Raw genomic sequence first — 17,108 nt, 5'->3', positions numbered from 1 at the left:
TGGAATTTGTGCTGACGTCTTTGTCCTGCACCAACCCCAGAGCCCTCTGACATTTTAGCACTGGGGTCAGCAGACTCACAGGAACAGTGTAGCATGGGAATTGGGGAGTCAGCACGCCCCCCTCCCCCCCCTGAGGGGCAATTTAAACACCCCCAAGTCTTTGGGACCTGGTTTGCTCCCTTGCCTCTTCCAAATGCAGTCCTGTCGAATTCTGCCTTGAATATTAAAATGCACAGACAAATTATGATTTTAAGGGTCTGTTTAATTAGCTCAGATTAGTAACTGTTCTGGAATCGAAATCTTCCATTTACGGGTCTACAAGAGTAGTTTAAACGGGAGCTATGACTAATCTTTTGAGCGTGTAGTAGGTTTGCGGAACAGATAGAGAAAAGGGGGATGTTGAGAATTTCTTGGAGCAGATCTGGGCAACTCAGACCTATGCGAAAACAGGCAAGTTTAACCCTTTTTCCATCACTGCTGCTTTAAAAAGCCTCCTTTCCGGAATTCTGCTTGAGTCTCTTCAAATGTTCTTTCCTGCTAATATTCACCCTGAACACGAGGAAATCCAGGCTGTTATGCTAAGCAGGTATTAGGGAGTAAGTCCAATTGAGACCAGAAGAACTTACTGCTGTGTATCCCTACGGAAGGTTATACTAACAGTGCCATAATGATGAGTTTTTGTCCATCAGATCCTATTTTGACCTTTAGTCCATGATGGCTTTTGGTAGAACAAAAGCTTTTAAGGTGCAGCAGGGCACCTGTTTATATCTCACCCTGCATCGTTCTAACTTCTGGAATTGCCGGCTCCCAGTTGGAAAATACATGGTGATTTGGTTTAGGGGGAGGGAGGGTGGAACGCAAGGTGGAATTGGGGCTTCCATGCCATCATCTCCGCCCTCCAAAGCAGCCCTTGTCTCCAGGGAAGCTGATCTCTGGCCCAGGGGTCAGTGTCATCCCAGGAAAGTTCCAGCCACCAGCTGGAGTTTGGGAAGCCTTCTCTGGGATTGGGGTGGTTCCCATTTAAAATGTTGCCCTCCCAGTATCTCCAGTGGCAGGAAGCTGGCACAAACAGATGGGGCAAGGAAGTGGAAGTGTTCCCTTATTTGCTGGATTTTATGGGAAGATTTATTCAAAGTCGATCGATCCACCCACTGAGCAGGTCGATTCCACTGTCTCCACTACAGATCCCCTCATTTCCTGCAATGACCTAGAACGGGGCCTTCAATACTTGAAAGAGGGGTGGCGCCCTAGGGTTGCCAACCCTCCAGGTTGACGCTGGAGCTCTGTAATCACAACTCCTCCCCAGGCTACACAAAACCGCTTGTTCCCGCCACTGATCCTCCTTCTCTTGGGGACACGGCCGCTCCGCCAAGCGCTCCGCCCTCACTCGGCCGCCCTGAGGGTGATTCGGAACCAGAGCCGGCCACCCTAAGACCTCAAATCCAGCGCCGTCGCTGCGCGCAACTGGGTGGCCTCGTCCCCGAGAAGCCCTCCCGGCAAGCGCTGGTCTCCCCCGAGCGCTGCCTGCCCGCGTGAGTTTTGCACGCCCGCGCCCGCCTTGCGCGCCTTCGCCCCGCGGAGAAGCGCGCAAGCTTGCAGCGTCGCCCTCGGGCAGGCGGGCGGGACCCCCTCGGCCTCGCCGCTTTCTGCCGCCGCGCTCCCCCTGCTCCTCCTCCTCCCGCGAGCGCGCAGAATAATTAGCGGGGGGGGGGGATCTTTGGCGCTCCCGCCGCGTGGTTGCCATGGCTCTGGCCCCCGTGCCGGCAGCAACAAGCGGGCGCCACGTGACGCGTCCGGCGAGGGCTACTCGCCAGGGAGGAGGGGGGGCGAGGAGGAGGAGGAGAGGGGGAGCCGCGCCAGGCCAGCAGCAGACGGCGGGGGCGCCTTTTTCCCCAGCGCGCGCGGGCGCGCGCGCGCAGCCGCCTCCCCGGCAGCATTGTTCCTCCGCCGCCCCCTCCCCTGCCGTCCCCACCCCTCCCCTTTGTGTTTTTGGCTGGCAGCGTCGCCCTTGCGCGCAGCGGCGGCGGCGGCGAGCGAGCGAGCTCGGATGGATGGAGCGTTCCCACGAGCCACGGCTGACCCGCTATGGTGGGTGCCTGCGGGGGAGCGAAGGGACGGGGGCGGCGGGGAGGGCAGGTTGCAAAACGAGGTGTGTCTGTGTGTTTGAGTGTGTGTTTGAGTGTGTGTGTGTGTGTGCGCGCGGGGGGGGGTGTCCTTGCACGGCCGCCCGGGTGGTGCGAGCGGGGCAGCGAGGGAGGTCGGGCTGGCTGCAGAAGGGCTGCTGGCGGGGCGGCCGCCTGGGGCTTGCGCGGCTCTCCCCGGCCCCGGCACTGGCGCATGGAGGGGGCCCGGCTGCGCGTCCCTCCGCAGCTGCAGCCTTGCCTCTCCGCCCCATTGTGTGTGTGTGCCTGGCTGCCAGCAGCGGCAGCGTCGCCTGGAGAGAGGGGAGCCGGGGGGGGGGGGGGAGGCTGGCCGGGCATGTCGCCTCCTCCCGCTCTCACCGGATCCCCTCTCCCCCCCCCCAACCTTCCCAAATCCACCGGGGAGGGCTCTGGGCACGACGCGCTGCCCTTCCCGGAGCGCGCCTCCGTCTACCTACCTGTCAGCCGCCCTGGCGCCGCGGGGGTGGGCAGGCGAAAGCCCGGAGCGGGGAGCCCGCGGCGCAAGGGGGGCTCTGCGGGGCGATGGGGTCCGGCGGGGATATGGGATGCCCCCCTCTGCCGCCGCCGCCGCCATGCCGCGGGGTGGGGGCGCATGCAAGGAAGGGAAGCGGCCCCGTTGTTCTGGCTCGCGTTGTCCCCCTTCCCCTCCCTCCCGCCCTTCTAGCCGGGCTCCGGATTCGGTCCGTTTTCGGGAATGCCGATGCGATTCGGATCGGGGAGCGTTTCCACGGAGGGTGTACCTTCGCCAGGCTATTGTCTGTGGCTCCGATTCGCCCTCCTCCGCCTTCCTCAGCCCCCCCCCCTTCTCCCTCTTTGTTCCTCGTCCCCATTGCTTCCAAGGGTGCAGGCCTGGCTCTGGTAAACAAGCCCTGCTGCTGAACGAGGAGGCTTCTCAGCATCACCACGGGGGGGGGGGGGCAAAATGGGGTGAGGGCGGCAGAATAAAAAACCGGGCTCTTTTTATCCCGACATTTGAGGTCTGCAGCCTTTGAAAGGCTATTTCCTCTCTTCCCCCCCCCCTTACATGATTGCAGTACCTGCCCTCTCTTCCTCCTCCTCCCACCCGGTGTTCTCCATCACAAAGACGCCGGATCGGGACCCCTTGTGCAGAGGAGGCCCCTTGCGGTGTGGGAAACGGCCTACCCCTGGCCTTGCCCAAGGTCACCTCAGATACGGTGGCCAGATCCCATAGAGGTCAGGGATGCTGAGAGGTCAACTTCGGCGGCGGCAGCAGCGCTGGCCGGCCGAGGAAAGCGGCGCCTTCCGAAATGTCAGCAGCCGAGGAGGCGCCACCTGCACCTTTGAGACCCTCCCTGCGATCCTTCGCCACTGGGCCACCCTCCTCGGTGGGGCTGCCGGAGGCTGACGCAGAGAGCTGAAGTCTACCTGTGGGGTGGGGAGGGGGATAAAAGCACATCTTTGGGCTTCGTTTCCCCAATTTCAGCCGCTTGTCACCAGATTGGGGAGGGGTCTTTACCAAGAACCCCGTGTGCCCTCCTGGATGACAGCTGATGCCGTCTCTTCTGGAGGGCTGCCCTTTGTGCATGGCGTGGTGCAGAAGACGGTGGGCCGGCGGAATTCTCCTCTTCTGTTGCTGTCGAACTGCGTAGGGAAGGTTGAGGTTCATAAACTGGGGCTCTTCACTGCAGGATCCTCCAGCTTCTTAATGGCTGTCTGGGAATGGCTTTGTTTTGGTGACTCTCCAGGACCTAGAAAGCTCGGAGCTGGGAAGGGAGGGTGTTTAGGCAAAAGGAGAAGGGCGGGGTGTTATTTGCTCAGAGCAAAAGTAGGCTCAGTAATCACTTCTCTATTTCCAGATTCTTAGGTCAAATGACAAGCTACCCAGATTATTGTTCTCTTAGTGGCTCAGTGCAGTGGCTTCTAATCCGGCTAGCCGGGTTTGATTCCCCTTTCTTCCTCCACATGCAGCCAGCTGGGTGACCTTGGGATAGTCACAGTCATGATAGAGCTGTTCTCACAGAACAGTTCTGTCAGAGCTCTCTCAGCCCCACCTACTTCTCATGGTGACTTTTGTGGGGAAGGGAAGGGAGGGGGATTGTCAGCCACTTTGAGACTCCTTCAGGTAGTGAAAAGCTGGGTATAGAAACAAACTCTTCCCCTTGTAACCTCTATACCACACCCACTCTCTATCTCTCAGGCTCACCTACCACAGAGAACTGTTGTGGGGATAAAACAGAGGGGGATAACAATGTTAGAAGCTGCTTTGTGGAGAAAGTAGGGTATAAATAGGTGACTTGTATTGAAAAGTTCATGAAACAGGAAAAGTGATCTCTTTCTTCATGAACCAAATTCTGTTAGGTATACCATAGCCTTGGGAATTACCCCCCCCCCCTTTCTCCTGTGGTAAGTAAGAATCTCTTCCAGATTCACTAGGCAGGGAAGACTGAAAAGAGGTGAACTAGAAGAGAATAATGGAAGCCATGTGTGCATTAGGCAATATTAAACACCGCGGTGGGCGGGTAACTTACTTGTAGGCGTGTGGAGGCTTTGAATGAAAGCAGAGCTCTTCTTCGTCAGAATGCAAAGATTTCGAAGCCCTCAGATTCCCAGAAGGCCCTCCCACCCAGAAACCGGCATGTTTCCCGCTGTTCCCTTGGGCAAAAGTTGGTCTAAAGAGGTTTCTTCCAGGTTGTGGTTCTTTCTCCAATGCTAGAGCAACTTAGGTAGAAGGAATATCTTCCCACCATGTGGGGAATTGGACTGTTGGTCCCTCAAGAGCGGTCTTATCTACTCAGATTGCCAGCAGCTGTCCAGGTTAAGAGCATAAGAACAGCCATGTTGGATCAGGCTGGTGGCCCATCTGGTTTGACATTCTGTGTTGCACGGTGGCCAAAATCCAGGTGCCATCAGGAGGAGGTCCACCAATGGGGCCAGTTCTCAGGCAGAAGACTTTCTCACTAGCTATTGGCTGGTGCACTTTCAGTGGAGATGCCGGGGATCGAACCTTGGACCTTCTGCATGCCAAGCAGAGGCTCTTCCACTGAGCCACAGACCCTCCCCAGCAAAGGTGCCACTGATCAGCCTCAGACATACAGTGTAGTGTGTGCTTTCCAGCTGTCCTTTGGAAATAAGCTCCATTAAACAAAGGGGAACTTAATTATTGGTATCCTAGGGACCAAGCCCGTTACATTCAGGAATACAACGGGTGCTAGAATGGGGTGAGTGTGGAAGAACTCTGTGGACAGCCTCCCCCCCTTCCCCAGGACCTAGAAAGTCTGCTGGCAGCTGTTAGGGAACTCACCACTGGCAGGGGCAGCTCTCACCTGGCAGGGATCTGCAGCCGCCAAGCCTCAGAGGGAAGTAGAAGGAGGAGGGGGTGGTCAGGGGTGGGGGATGGAAGACGACTGGTTGGCTGCTGGACAGGCAGGGAAGCCGGTTGGAGGAGGAGGCACTCAGGGGTGGGACAACCACGCTGAGTGGGTGTTAAGCACTGAGTAGCACTTAAGCCATAAGACCAGCTCCTCCTCCAAGGCCTTACCAGAAATATTAAGTGGAACAGATATGAGTGTGGTTTATTTATTTTATTTATTTACTGCTCTGCCTTTCTACTCAGGGCTGTTTGCATTGTAACTCTCATATGCAATACAGTACAATGAACACTCAAATATAAAACATTTATTTAACAGTGAAAAACTTGTATCAAACAGTGTGAAATAGCAGCAGTACTCAATGACAATACAACTGTTTGTTCTGTCTGCACTATGGTTCTGTTTTCTTTTTGGTGCAGTTCATGGAGGCCTCTGGGCCCTGGTTGGTGGCTTGTTCACTTGTCTTAGCCAAATGCCTGGTGGAGGAGCTCCTTCTTGCAGGCCCTGCGGAATTGTTTTAGCTCCGGCAGGTCCCTGATGTCTCCTGGGAGCTCATTCCACCAGGTGGGGGCCACGACTGAGAAAGCCCTGGTTCCAATCGTTGACAGACTAGCTCCCTTGGGGTCAGGGATCTTCAGTTTGTTGGTGTTGTAGGAGTGTAAAGATCTTAGTGGGGCATAAGAGAGAGGTAGTTTCTTAGATACTCAGGGCTCAGATCACGTATGGCCTTGAAGGTAATTACCAGAACCTTTCCTGTATACACAAACTAGGAACCCAAAAGGTTGAGCAGTGCAAAATATAGTCAACATTTAAATGCAGCTATTCATTTCAATTCATATGCAACATATAAAATGTTAAAGCATCAACCTATATCACACACTATTCCACAAATCCAAAGCATTTTGATGCATGGATAAATGACAAGAAACCAGGAAACAAATGCATTTCAGCCCCTCTTGGGGGTCTTCTTTAGTGGTCTGATATTTAAATACACTTGTGATGTAATAATGGAGACTAAAGGTAAAGGTATCCCCTGTGCAAGCACCGGGTCATGTCTGACCCTTGGGGTGACGCCCTCCAGCGTTTTCATGGCAGACTCAATACGGGGTGGTTGGCCAGTGCCTTCCCCAGTCATTACCGTTTACCCCCCAGCAGTAAGCTGGGTACTCATTTTACTGACCTCGGAAGGATGGAAGGCAGAGTCAACCTTGAGCCGGCTGCTGGGATCGAACTCCCAGCCACATGGGCTTTCAGACTGCTGCCTTACCACTCTGTGCCAATAATGGAGACTATAAATTGATAAAAAATATGGAGAAGCTCCCACACTTATAAAATATATCCAGACATACCTCTTGGAGCCCCCCAATTAAAATATTTATTCTTCAAAGCACCACCCTTATTGAAGCCCTCTCTCAGCCTTGAGTGTATTCTCATGTGCCTCATTAACCCCGGGAAGTAAATCCTACTTCCAGGAGAACTTATGATTTCCCCTCCCGGGAGGTGGGGAGAAGAGTTTTGCCCATGACTCTTATTCTAAAACATACTAGTTAAATTTGTCGACCCTTGTCTACGTGGGCCTGTTCATCTGTTACTTTGGAGAGATGTTACAGGAGGAGTGTGCAGGAGGAGTGTGCTGTGCATCTTAAGTGTATAAACAGTGGTGTTGAATGAGAAGCCGGGATTTAAAAATGTAAATATGAGTCATGTATTGAGAGGCCTTCTCTGCCTGCCTAGGAGTCTGCCCCTTTTCCATTTTGCTCAGAGAATGTCAAAAGAGAGTGAATCTTCAATTCATCCGAGAACAGGATTCAGATGAATTTAAGACCCGGTTTCTTTTGACATCCCAGAACCCCTGTCGTAATTGAATCCGTTGCAAAGTTTTGACAACAAAATGAGCAGTCGTGAATGTATCCTGTCTCAGGCATGATATTTGCTATTGTTTACCTTTTGTTACAAAGAGCCTCTTGTGGCGCAGAGTGGTAAGGCAGCCGCCTGAAAGCTTTGCTCATGAGGTTGGGAGTTCGATCCCAGCAGCCGGCTCAAGGTTGACTCAGCCTTCCATCCTTCCGAGGTTGGTAAAATGAGGACCCAGCTTGCTGGGGGGTAAACGGTCATGACTGGGGAAGGCACTGGCAAACCACCCCGTATTGAGTCTGCCATGAAAACGCTAGAGGGCGTCACCCCAAGGGTCAGACATGACTCGGTGCTTGCACAGGGGATACCTTTACCTTTACCTTTACCTTTTGTTACAGTGGGTCTGTCCGTATTTCCCCCCTCTGATGTTGTACTTCTTCTTGTTTCATATTTTAAATATATTGATTTATATATCTTTACACATTTTTATTTATATTATATTTCTATGCCGCCCTCCCTTTGTACTTCTACTGTACTTTTTCTAATAGGCCAATAAGGGCTTTGGGGGGTTTTGTGCAGAGAATTGGGGCTACATCACTAAAAAGCCAACATTTTCTTCCACCAAGGGCTTCCATGTTTTCAGGGAATCCTTTTTGTATAGACTCATTCATGGAGCCATCCAAGTACATCTGCTGTAGAAACCAAGCGTACGATAGAAGATGATGGGGCATATTCTAGGGCGGGCTTTTCAGCCAGGGTTTTCTGAAAGCCTGGAATTTCTCGATGGCCCTGGAGGGGTTTCCCAAATGGGTAGGAGTTAATTAATTTTTAATATATTTCTAAAATTGGTTAAACCTTTATTTTGATTATTTATTTATTTTTAGATTTCTATAGCACAGTTTTCCAACGGTCTCATGGCAGTTTCCAACATCAGTAAATACAATAAAACCCATAATACATCCCATAAAAACAATTACAAATTATCACAACTAGACAGATGGTGAATCAGTCTTATAGACACCCTAACCCTCAACCCCCTCCCCGTTCAGCCCAAGGGTCAGTTCTTTTATACTGGGGAAGGCACTGGCAAACCACCCCGTATGGAGTCTGCCATGAAAACGCTAGAGGGCGTCACCCCAAGGGTCAGACATGACTCGGTGCTCACACAGGGGATACCTTTACCTTTAGGAGCGAGGGCCAAATCTAATCAACATGGAGGGAGGATCCTGCCGCCCTGGCCTCAACCATTGGGTGATATGCCCACAGATGGTCATGTTGACCCACCCCCCCAATGGCCAGTGATGGGAAGGGGAGGGGCCCTGGGTGGGCGTGTCCCCAGCTGTGCTTACCTACCATATTCTGCACGAATGCTCCACTTCTGGGGTTTCTCAAAGCCCAAAGAATGTTTCAGAGGTTCTCAGTGATAAAAAAAAAACTGAGAAAGGCTGTTTTAGAGTGTGGAACTGGAGACTGGAACCTCATGCTAACTTCAAGAACTGGAAATAGAATGTACTTGGTAGGCTTTGGAAGGGCAGAAGAATATGTTGGCTGCTCAGCACTGAAAATTCAGTATTGGTAAAGGCCAGATCTAGACTTTGGCAGAATCAAGGTGGTGGAGTGCTGAGGTGGAAGAATGAGCCATCTCACTTGAGATTGCAGGAGATAGATATCACTTTCCAATATTTCTTTGTAAGTAGAAAACTAGCAAGGCAGGGTTAGGTTAGGGCCTGATGTCGTTTTAGTTGCAGGGAGCTTTTTAAATGGAGAAGTAATAACTTCTCCAGTTGCTGCATATGCAAAACCAAGACTGTAAACAATCCAGAGAGATCTTGAGGAATCTAGTTAACTTCCAAGGAGCTCCAAAGCTCCCTGGAACACAATTGGAAAGCCACTGCCTTGGACCAACAGGAACTGCTTCAAGAAAAGCCTGTAAAATTCATTAATCGGACTAGATTTCCTTTGCAACCTTAGAATGCGGGCAGGGAGAGTGGTGGAAACAAATTTGTGGGTGAGTATAAAGTGTTGGCCAATTTATGGCCAACTCTGTAGGGCAGGGGTAGTCAACCTGTGGTCCTCCAGATGTCCATGGACTACAATTCCCATGAGCCCCTGCCAGCAAACTCTGGGGACGGCTTTCCATCATCTGTCTTGGTGTAGTGATCCAGGTGTTTCTGGTGGTCTCCCATCCAAATACTAAGCAGGGCTGACCCTAATCTGGGCCATCCAGATCAGGACAGAAACCAGTTTGCTGCTCTGGAAACAGACACACTCATTCTCTTCGAAACCAAGCACTTTGAAAGGGTGGGTATGTAAATTTTCCACTGAAAAATTTTCTCCCATGGCAGGTGCCTATTGGCTACTGACAGTGATGTCATATACTCCCCCCCCTTCTTTAGTCTCGCCCGGCAAAGAAACAGTGTTGCACTCATTTTTAAAATGTGTACTTTTTATTTAATAAGGGGAAAGTATTTAATAAGGGGAAAGGGAGAAGCCCGCTGAAAGCATGCGCTGGGAGGAGTGAGCTGAACTAATATTTGTGTGCCTTTCATGCAAATGTTGGAGCCAAAGAGGAAGCAGGGTTTACATAGCTTCTCTTCCTACATCCTACTTGTCTTCCCCATTAAGGGTAAGAATCTTGCTTAAATCTGTGCCCGAAATAAAATCATGCGTCGATCGCCCCAATCATAAAATCCAAACGCCCCTCCTTTATTCTCAGTTGATTTTGGCATGTTGCTTTTTCAAATTTAGACCCAGGCTGTCATTTTTCGTGCAATCCTAAACAGAGTTCCACCCTTCTAAGTCCATTAAAGTCAGCGGCCCTAGCAGAGTGCAGCTATGCTCTGGCTGGCCTTGTAAAGCTGTCAGAACAGTTTTGGCTGAAGATGCCACTCGCAAGCATCTTGGAGGCTCCAATTAAGCCATGCCGGGAGGAGGGGTGTCACATGAGAGCCGTACATGGAAGGACTCGAATCCGAGAATCAACCAGGCTTGGTCATTCCCTTGAGGCTGTGCTGGTTATTCCGTGCACCGTTTGAGGACAGCTCTGTGCAAGCCGTGACCCACCCCCGTCACCATTGTGATCCAGCCCGAGTCTAGTGCTTCTGCTGAGGAAGCCAAGAAGGCCTTGCAGCTGCCACTTCAGAAAACTCTTATGTGATTTCGAAGCTGTGCCTCAATTTCATGCAACATCCCAGCCCTAACTCTTCCTTGCTCAAAGCTATTAAGGCCTCTGAGGCTGGTTGCGAGTGAGCCAGAGAGAGTAGAAAAGGCAGAGGATGTTGGGATGGTAAGTCCTGCTAAGGAATTACTGAGACTAAACTCTTCGTCTTCGCCCCTGTTGCAGAATTAATTTCTCTCACACTTGATGTTAGCCAAAAGGCCGAGAGTTGGCCAGGATGGTCAAGCTTACCAGTTTAATGAACTATCGCTCTGCAGATGAATTCCAGGAACTCTGGAGCTATTATATCGACTATCTAGGTCAGGGGTAGTCAAACTGCGGCCCTCCAGATGTCCATGGACTACAATTCCCATGAGCCCCTGCCAGCGAATGCTGGCAGGGGCTCCTGGGAATTGTAGTCCATGGACATCTGGAGGGCCGCAGTTTGACTACCCCTGATCTAGGTGGTAGTCAAACTGTGGCCCTCCAGATGTCCATGGACTACAATCCCAGCTTGGTGACTTTGGGTGAGTCACAGTCCTGATAGTGCTGTTCTCACAGAGCTGTCAGAGCTCTCTCAGCCTCACCTACCTCGCAGGGTGCATGTTGTGGGAAGAGGAAGGGAAGGCGATAGGAAGCCGCTTTGAGACTCCTGGCAGCGAAAAGCAGGGTATAAAAACCAACTCCTCTGCTTGTTTCGAATTACATTCTTCTTAAGATTCTAATCACAAAATTAAAGTACTTAACTATTCAGCTTCCTAAAGGATCTGTAACCGTGGACTTACAGAGCCGCATACACTTTTTGCAAAAGACTAGTGCCCCAAGCCAGATAGAGTAAAAGTTAGAGTTCTAGTCTATGATCCAAGAGACCCAGATTCAAATCCCCATTCTGCTGCAAGGTTTTTTGAATTGCCTTGTGCCGCTAGTTTTCTCTCAGCCCAGGCTACTTCCACAGGCTTTTTGTGAGAATAAAAATGGAAGAGAGGCAACGGATAGATAGAGTTTTAAAGGCCCTTCATAAATAAATCTTAAGTACAGCTGAACCGTTCCCCTCTCCTTCATAAAGCAAAGGGAGTTGTACATTTGGCATACGTGCCTGAGTGAAGGGGCCAATTTTTAAAAATACTATGTAATCATCGTCAATTTGTAGAACTCCTGCCAGTGGGGTATAGTGGTTAAGAACATAAGAGAAGCCATGTTGGTTCAGGTCAGTCACCCATCCAGGCCAACACTCTCCGTCACACAGTGGCCAAAACCCAGGGGTCATCAGGAGGTCCACCAGTATGGACAGCATTCCAGAAGCCCTCCCCCCCCCCCATTGACCTCCAAGCCCCTAAGAATACAGAGCATGACTGCCCCTGGGTGTTTCATTTATACCTCGTGGTATAGATATCCATTATAGATACTGATGATGGAGCTGTACTCCATATGCTCATCCAGTCCCCTCTTGAAGCTGTCTGTATTTCTCACCGCCACCACTTCTACCGGCAATTAATTCCACATATTAATTGCTCCTTGGGTGAAAATTACTTCCTTTAATCTGTTCATTAATGTCAATGAGTGTCCATGAATTCTTGTATTGTTAGAAAGGGGGGGAAAGTACTTTTTCCTCTTATCTTCTCTATCCCACACATAATGAGCCTCCTTTGGGTAGAGAAAAACGGCATATAAGAACCAATTCTTTCTTCTTCTTCTTCTTCTTCTTCTTCTTCTTCTTCTTCTTCTTCTTCTTCTTCTTCTTCTTCTTCTTCTTCTTCTTCTTCCCTCTGCCTGAACTGTTCGTTCCCCAACCTAAACAACCCTAACCTCATTGTTATTTTTTTAATTATTATATTTCTAAATTGCCTCTCTTCCCAAGGGGCTTTCTTAATTGTGAAGGTGTTCCATCCTCTTCATCATTTTGGTTGCCCCTTTCTGCACCTTTTCCAGGGCAATAACTTACTTTAAGGTACAATAGAATCAGAGTCCAGTGGCACCTTTAAGACCAACAAAGATGTATTCAGGGCGTGAGCTTTCGAGTGCAAGCACTCTTCGTCAGACTAAGAACTCCTACATGACCGTGGGAATATATGCTTGCACTCGAAAGCTCACGCCCTGAATACATCTTTGTTGGTCTTAAAGGTGCCACTGGACTCTGATTCTATTGTGCTACTTCAGACCAACACGGCTACCCATTTGAATCTTACTTTAAGGTCCCGTGACTGGAACTGTACACAATATTCCAAATGAGGCCTTACGATACCGACTGATTTGTTTTCCACCCCCTTCCTAATACTCCCCAGCATAGCGGTTGCCTTTTTCTTATTGCAGTCTCAGGCTGAGTCGACATTTTCGTTGAGTTATGGTTAAAGTGTCAGCCAAGGACTGGGGAGATGCAAATCCCCACTCAGCCATGAATCTCCTTGGATGACATTGGGCCAGACTCTGTCTCTACATAATCTATCCCTCAAGGTGGTTGTGAGGATAAAAGAGGGGGAGGGGGAACCCTCCATGCTCCTCTGAGCTCCTTGGAGAAAAAGGCAAGATGAAATTGGATGTGGAGAACCAGAGTTGGCCAGAAAGGTGGATTACTCCTGGCAGATAACCATGCGCAATTTAAAAAAAAAACAAACAAATCCCCTTTCCCAGTGGTGCCCTTGAGTTTAAGAGAAGGGAGGAGAGAAGCCAATAAGACAGGCCTAGGCAGACATTTTGTGTGTGGCGAGTGTGTTTGGACACACATTTCTTTGGTCTGTGACACATTTGCTCTCAGGCTATTCTCATCACACTTCTAAGAATACAGTGCTCTCTCTCTCTCTCTCTCTCTCTCTCTCTCTCTCTCTCTCTCTCTCTCTCTCTCTCTCTCTCTCTCTCTCTCTCATACACACACAAGATGCAAGGAAAGTGGCTGTTTTAAGGAGCAAAAGCAAGGGATTAAGGAAGAATTTGCTGTTCTTGTAGCTGAGAGGAGAATGCTCCCTCTCTCTTCTTTCCCTCTAGCTTCAGAGTCTTTCCCTCCCTCCACCTTAGTTTACTAGAGAGAGCCTTCTGTCCAGATTCTTGTTTCAAAAAGTAAATCCCTTTGCCCTTGGTGCTTGGACTTTGGTCTTAGTGGTGTTGAGGAAACACAAAACCAAAACCCATTTTTTTGCAATAATGACAGAGAAACAAGCATTCCCCAGCTAGGTGTGTCGTGGCATATAAATCTAAAAGGCCCGGCTTTAGCCCCAGTTGGAGAGAGGGAGGATTTTCAGTGTGGCTGGAGCAGCTTTACTTAGCATAGCGTTATAAAACCAAGTCTAAATGTTACGGGGGTCTGCAGGGGGAGCAGAGGAAGGGGAGAGGCCAGAATTAAAAAGGAATGAATGTCAGAAAATACATAGGAAACACAAGAAATTCCAGAGACAGTGATTCCTGGGTTGGTTTCCTTAGGACAGGCTTTCTCAACCAGGGTTTTGTGAACTCCTGGAGATTCTTAATGGCTCTGGAAGGGTTTCCCGAATGGGTGGGAGTTAATTAATTTATATATTTTTTTAATGTGTTAAACACATTTAAATGTGTTAAACCCCCGCTCCCAAAATGGCCATAATAGGCCTGGAGGGGGCGGGGAGAGGAAGGGCAATGTTTCCCAGTCATATTCTGCATAATCTGGGATCTCTCCAAGCCTGAAGAATGTTAAAAAGGTTAAGAAAGGCTGCCTCAGGAGCAGAGACGACAAAAATAGAGCCCAATAGCACCTTTAAGATCAACAAAGATTTATGCAAGGTGAGAGCTTTCTAGTACAGAGCACTGAAGTCTGATGGCTTTTTTTCCCCTTCAGGGAGAAGGAGTTCCCTTGCCTGGATTCTAAGGGGTACTTAAACAGAGCCATTGCTTACAATGCTCACTCAGGATTAAGAAATCTCATCTGCATCTCTCTGTCTGATCCCAAGATTCCCCTCAGCTGAAACAGCTATGATGGGTCTTGGAAAACAGCCATTTGGGGAATTATCTCCTGACAATTATCCCCCAAGGAAAAACTATCTACAGTCCTTAAAGACCATTTGTCTCAGGGCCTGGTTCATGTTTTTCCAGGTTTCCTGAAACCCTGGTGTTTCTTGACGACCCTGGAAGGGTTTCCTGAATAGATAGGAATTAATTAATTTATATATATAATTTGCTAAACGTTTATGGGGTGATATGACCATAAATGGTCATGCATACACTGTGTTCGCCCCTCCTTCCCAAAATGGCCAATGATGGGATTGGAATGGGTGGGAAGAGCCCTGTCCACAGCTCTGCTTCCCAACCATATTCTGCACGATTGCGCCACTTCTGGGGTTTCTTGGCGTCTGAAGAATGTTTAGGGGTTTCTCAACAGTCAAAAAGTTGAGAAAGGCTGGCCTGGTTCCCACCAACTGGTCCATGCTATAGGCCAAGCCCACAGTGAAGAAATGTTCACAGCAGCTTGGTAGCAAAGGTAAGCCTTCCTTCTGTTAGAAACAAGGGACTGAGGCCTATGGCTTTCTCAAAGCCAAAATAAACATCACCTTGTTTTTGTACTTGACTAGAAGGGTTTACAGTGGTTTTGTGACAACAACCCTGCAAGATTACCAATGCCACATGCAGGAGAATGAGGAAGCAGGAAGCCAAATTGGTAGAATGGACTTTCTCCCTCAAGGACGGCAGAAGGCATGGAGGAATCACATTTTGGAATGTGGTCCTAAATGAAAAGCTCCCTTCAAACCAAGCAAACAAAGCAAAGGGAGGATATAGGGTATAGAAGTTGGCCTTCTGCAGGGGTCACACAGTTGTTCTGGGAATAAAACAGAGTAGAACAATGTAAGCCACTTTGGATCCACATTGGAAAACAAGGTGCAAATGTGGAAAAATAATTTAATGTGAAAGGGTGTTTGAAACTGGAATCTGCCCCCGGGTGGGCCGCAGTCCTTCCTGTCTCTCAAACATTTTACCACCTCATCCCCCTGCATGTGTGACCCCAGGCCCTGCTCTGACAGTGAAAGCTTTATTGTCGAGTTGGGATTTGAACTGGGGTGTCTCCCATCTGGGTCCGACGCAGCCCGCAGTATCACACTTGCTCCTTATGTAAGGAAGCAAGTAAACCCAATGTGTAGGTTGTCCCTCGTGCTTCATGCACCCACAGCCTCTGAGTGTACGTGGCAGGAAGCCATAACTGGAGGCTGCTTTCCCACCACACAGGCACATGATGAAACACACAGGGCTGCACACACGGCAACCTGGCCATGGGAGTCATCTAGGGAACGAACGTCTGCGTAGGGTTCACAGTCACAGTGGAATCAGCTGCCTAAGGAGATGGTGAGTCCCCCCCCCCCCACAGGCAGTCTATAAGAAGTGGCTGGACAGACACTTCTCCTGGATGCTTTAGGCCAGGGGTAGTCAACCTGTGGTCCTCCAGATGCTCATGGACTACAATTCCCATGAGCCACTGCCAGAGTTTATTGGCAGGGGCTCATGGGAATTGTAGTCCACGAGCATCTGGAGGACCACAGGTTGACTACCCCTGCTTTAGGCTGATCCTGCACTGAGCAGGGGATGGGACTAGATGGCCTGTCTGGCCCCTCCCAAATCTATGATTCTAAGCAGCGGCTGGACAGATACTTATCCTGGATGCTTTAGGCTGATCCTGCATTGAACTAGGAGTGGACTAGATTAGTGGTCCCCAACCTTTTTATCACCAGGGACCAGTCAACGCTTGACAATTTTACTGAGACCCGGGAGGGTAGTCTTTTGCCAAGGGATGATGCCACTGCCACCTGAGCCCCTGCCCCACTTGCTTTCCCGCCAGTGCCCCTGATTTCCCGCCGCCCGCTGGGGGGCGCTGCCAGCAGCAGCTGTGCAGTGCCATGTGGAAGGTAAGCCCCAGCCATGGCAGCTGCCGGAGAGGACCAAAGGTGAGCCGGCAGCAGAGTGGCAGGGCAGCCCCCGAAGCAGCAGCCGGTGAGGAGGACGAGGAGGAGCCGCAGCCCGGTACTGACTGATTCACGGACTGATACCGGTCCTTGAACCGGGGGTTGGGGACCACTGGACTAGATGGCCTGTGTTGCCCCTCCCAACTTTAGGATTCTATGATTCTAAGCAGCGGCTGGACAAATACTTCTCCAGGATGCTTCAGGCTGATTCTGCATTGAGCAGGGGGTTGGACTAGATGGCCTGTATGGCCCCTTCCAACTCAAGGGACTATTCTGCACATAATAATGTACTTTCAATGCACTTTTGAAGTAGATTTTCCTGTTCTGCACAGGTAAATCCAGCTGCCAAAGCACACTGAAAGTGCATTATCCTATGTGTGCGGAATGGGCCTAGGAGTCTATGATTCTAAGCAGTGGCTGGACAGGTACTTATCCTGGATGCTTTAGGTTGATTCTGCATTGAGTAGGGGGTGGGACTAGATGGCCTGTCTGGCCCCTTCCAACTCTAGGATTCTAATACAAATGTATCTGTGTTTTCTCTCTCTCTCCCTTTCTGTCTGTCTATCCATCTGTCTGTCTTTCTGTCTGTCTTTAAATGTCTGTATTTTAGGATCAACTTGTGAGTCCTGGAAATTAAATCTTCCCTTGTGTATCACTTGGTTCCTATACCCTATCAATGAAGTAAATAAGCAAATGA

The 17,108-nt window shown here is 50.1% G+C and overlaps 1 protein-coding gene across 1 annotated transcript in view; it reads left to right on the top strand.

Annotated features, from left to right (window-relative positions):
* The first annotated feature begins 1,849 nt into the window (after positions 1-1,849).
* Positions 1,850-17,108, top strand: part of DTX3 (deltex E3 ubiquitin ligase 3) — a 34,554-nt gene continuing 19,295 nt past the window's right edge. Inside the window, exon 1 of the mRNA XM_077329178.1 lies at positions 1,850-2,088. The gene's annotated coding sequence lies outside the window, so the exon portion shown is untranslated. The remainder of the gene's footprint in view (positions 2,089-17,108) is intronic.

This window comes from Paroedura picta, chromosome 3 (assembly GCF_049243985.1).
Source record: "Paroedura picta isolate Pp20150507F chromosome 3, Ppicta_v3.0, whole genome shotgun sequence".
NCBI lineage: Eukaryota > Metazoa > Chordata > Lepidosauria > Squamata > Gekkonidae > Paroedura > Paroedura picta.
Note: the sequence above shows the minus strand (reverse complement) of the source record. Positions and strands in the feature narration are given on the sequence as shown.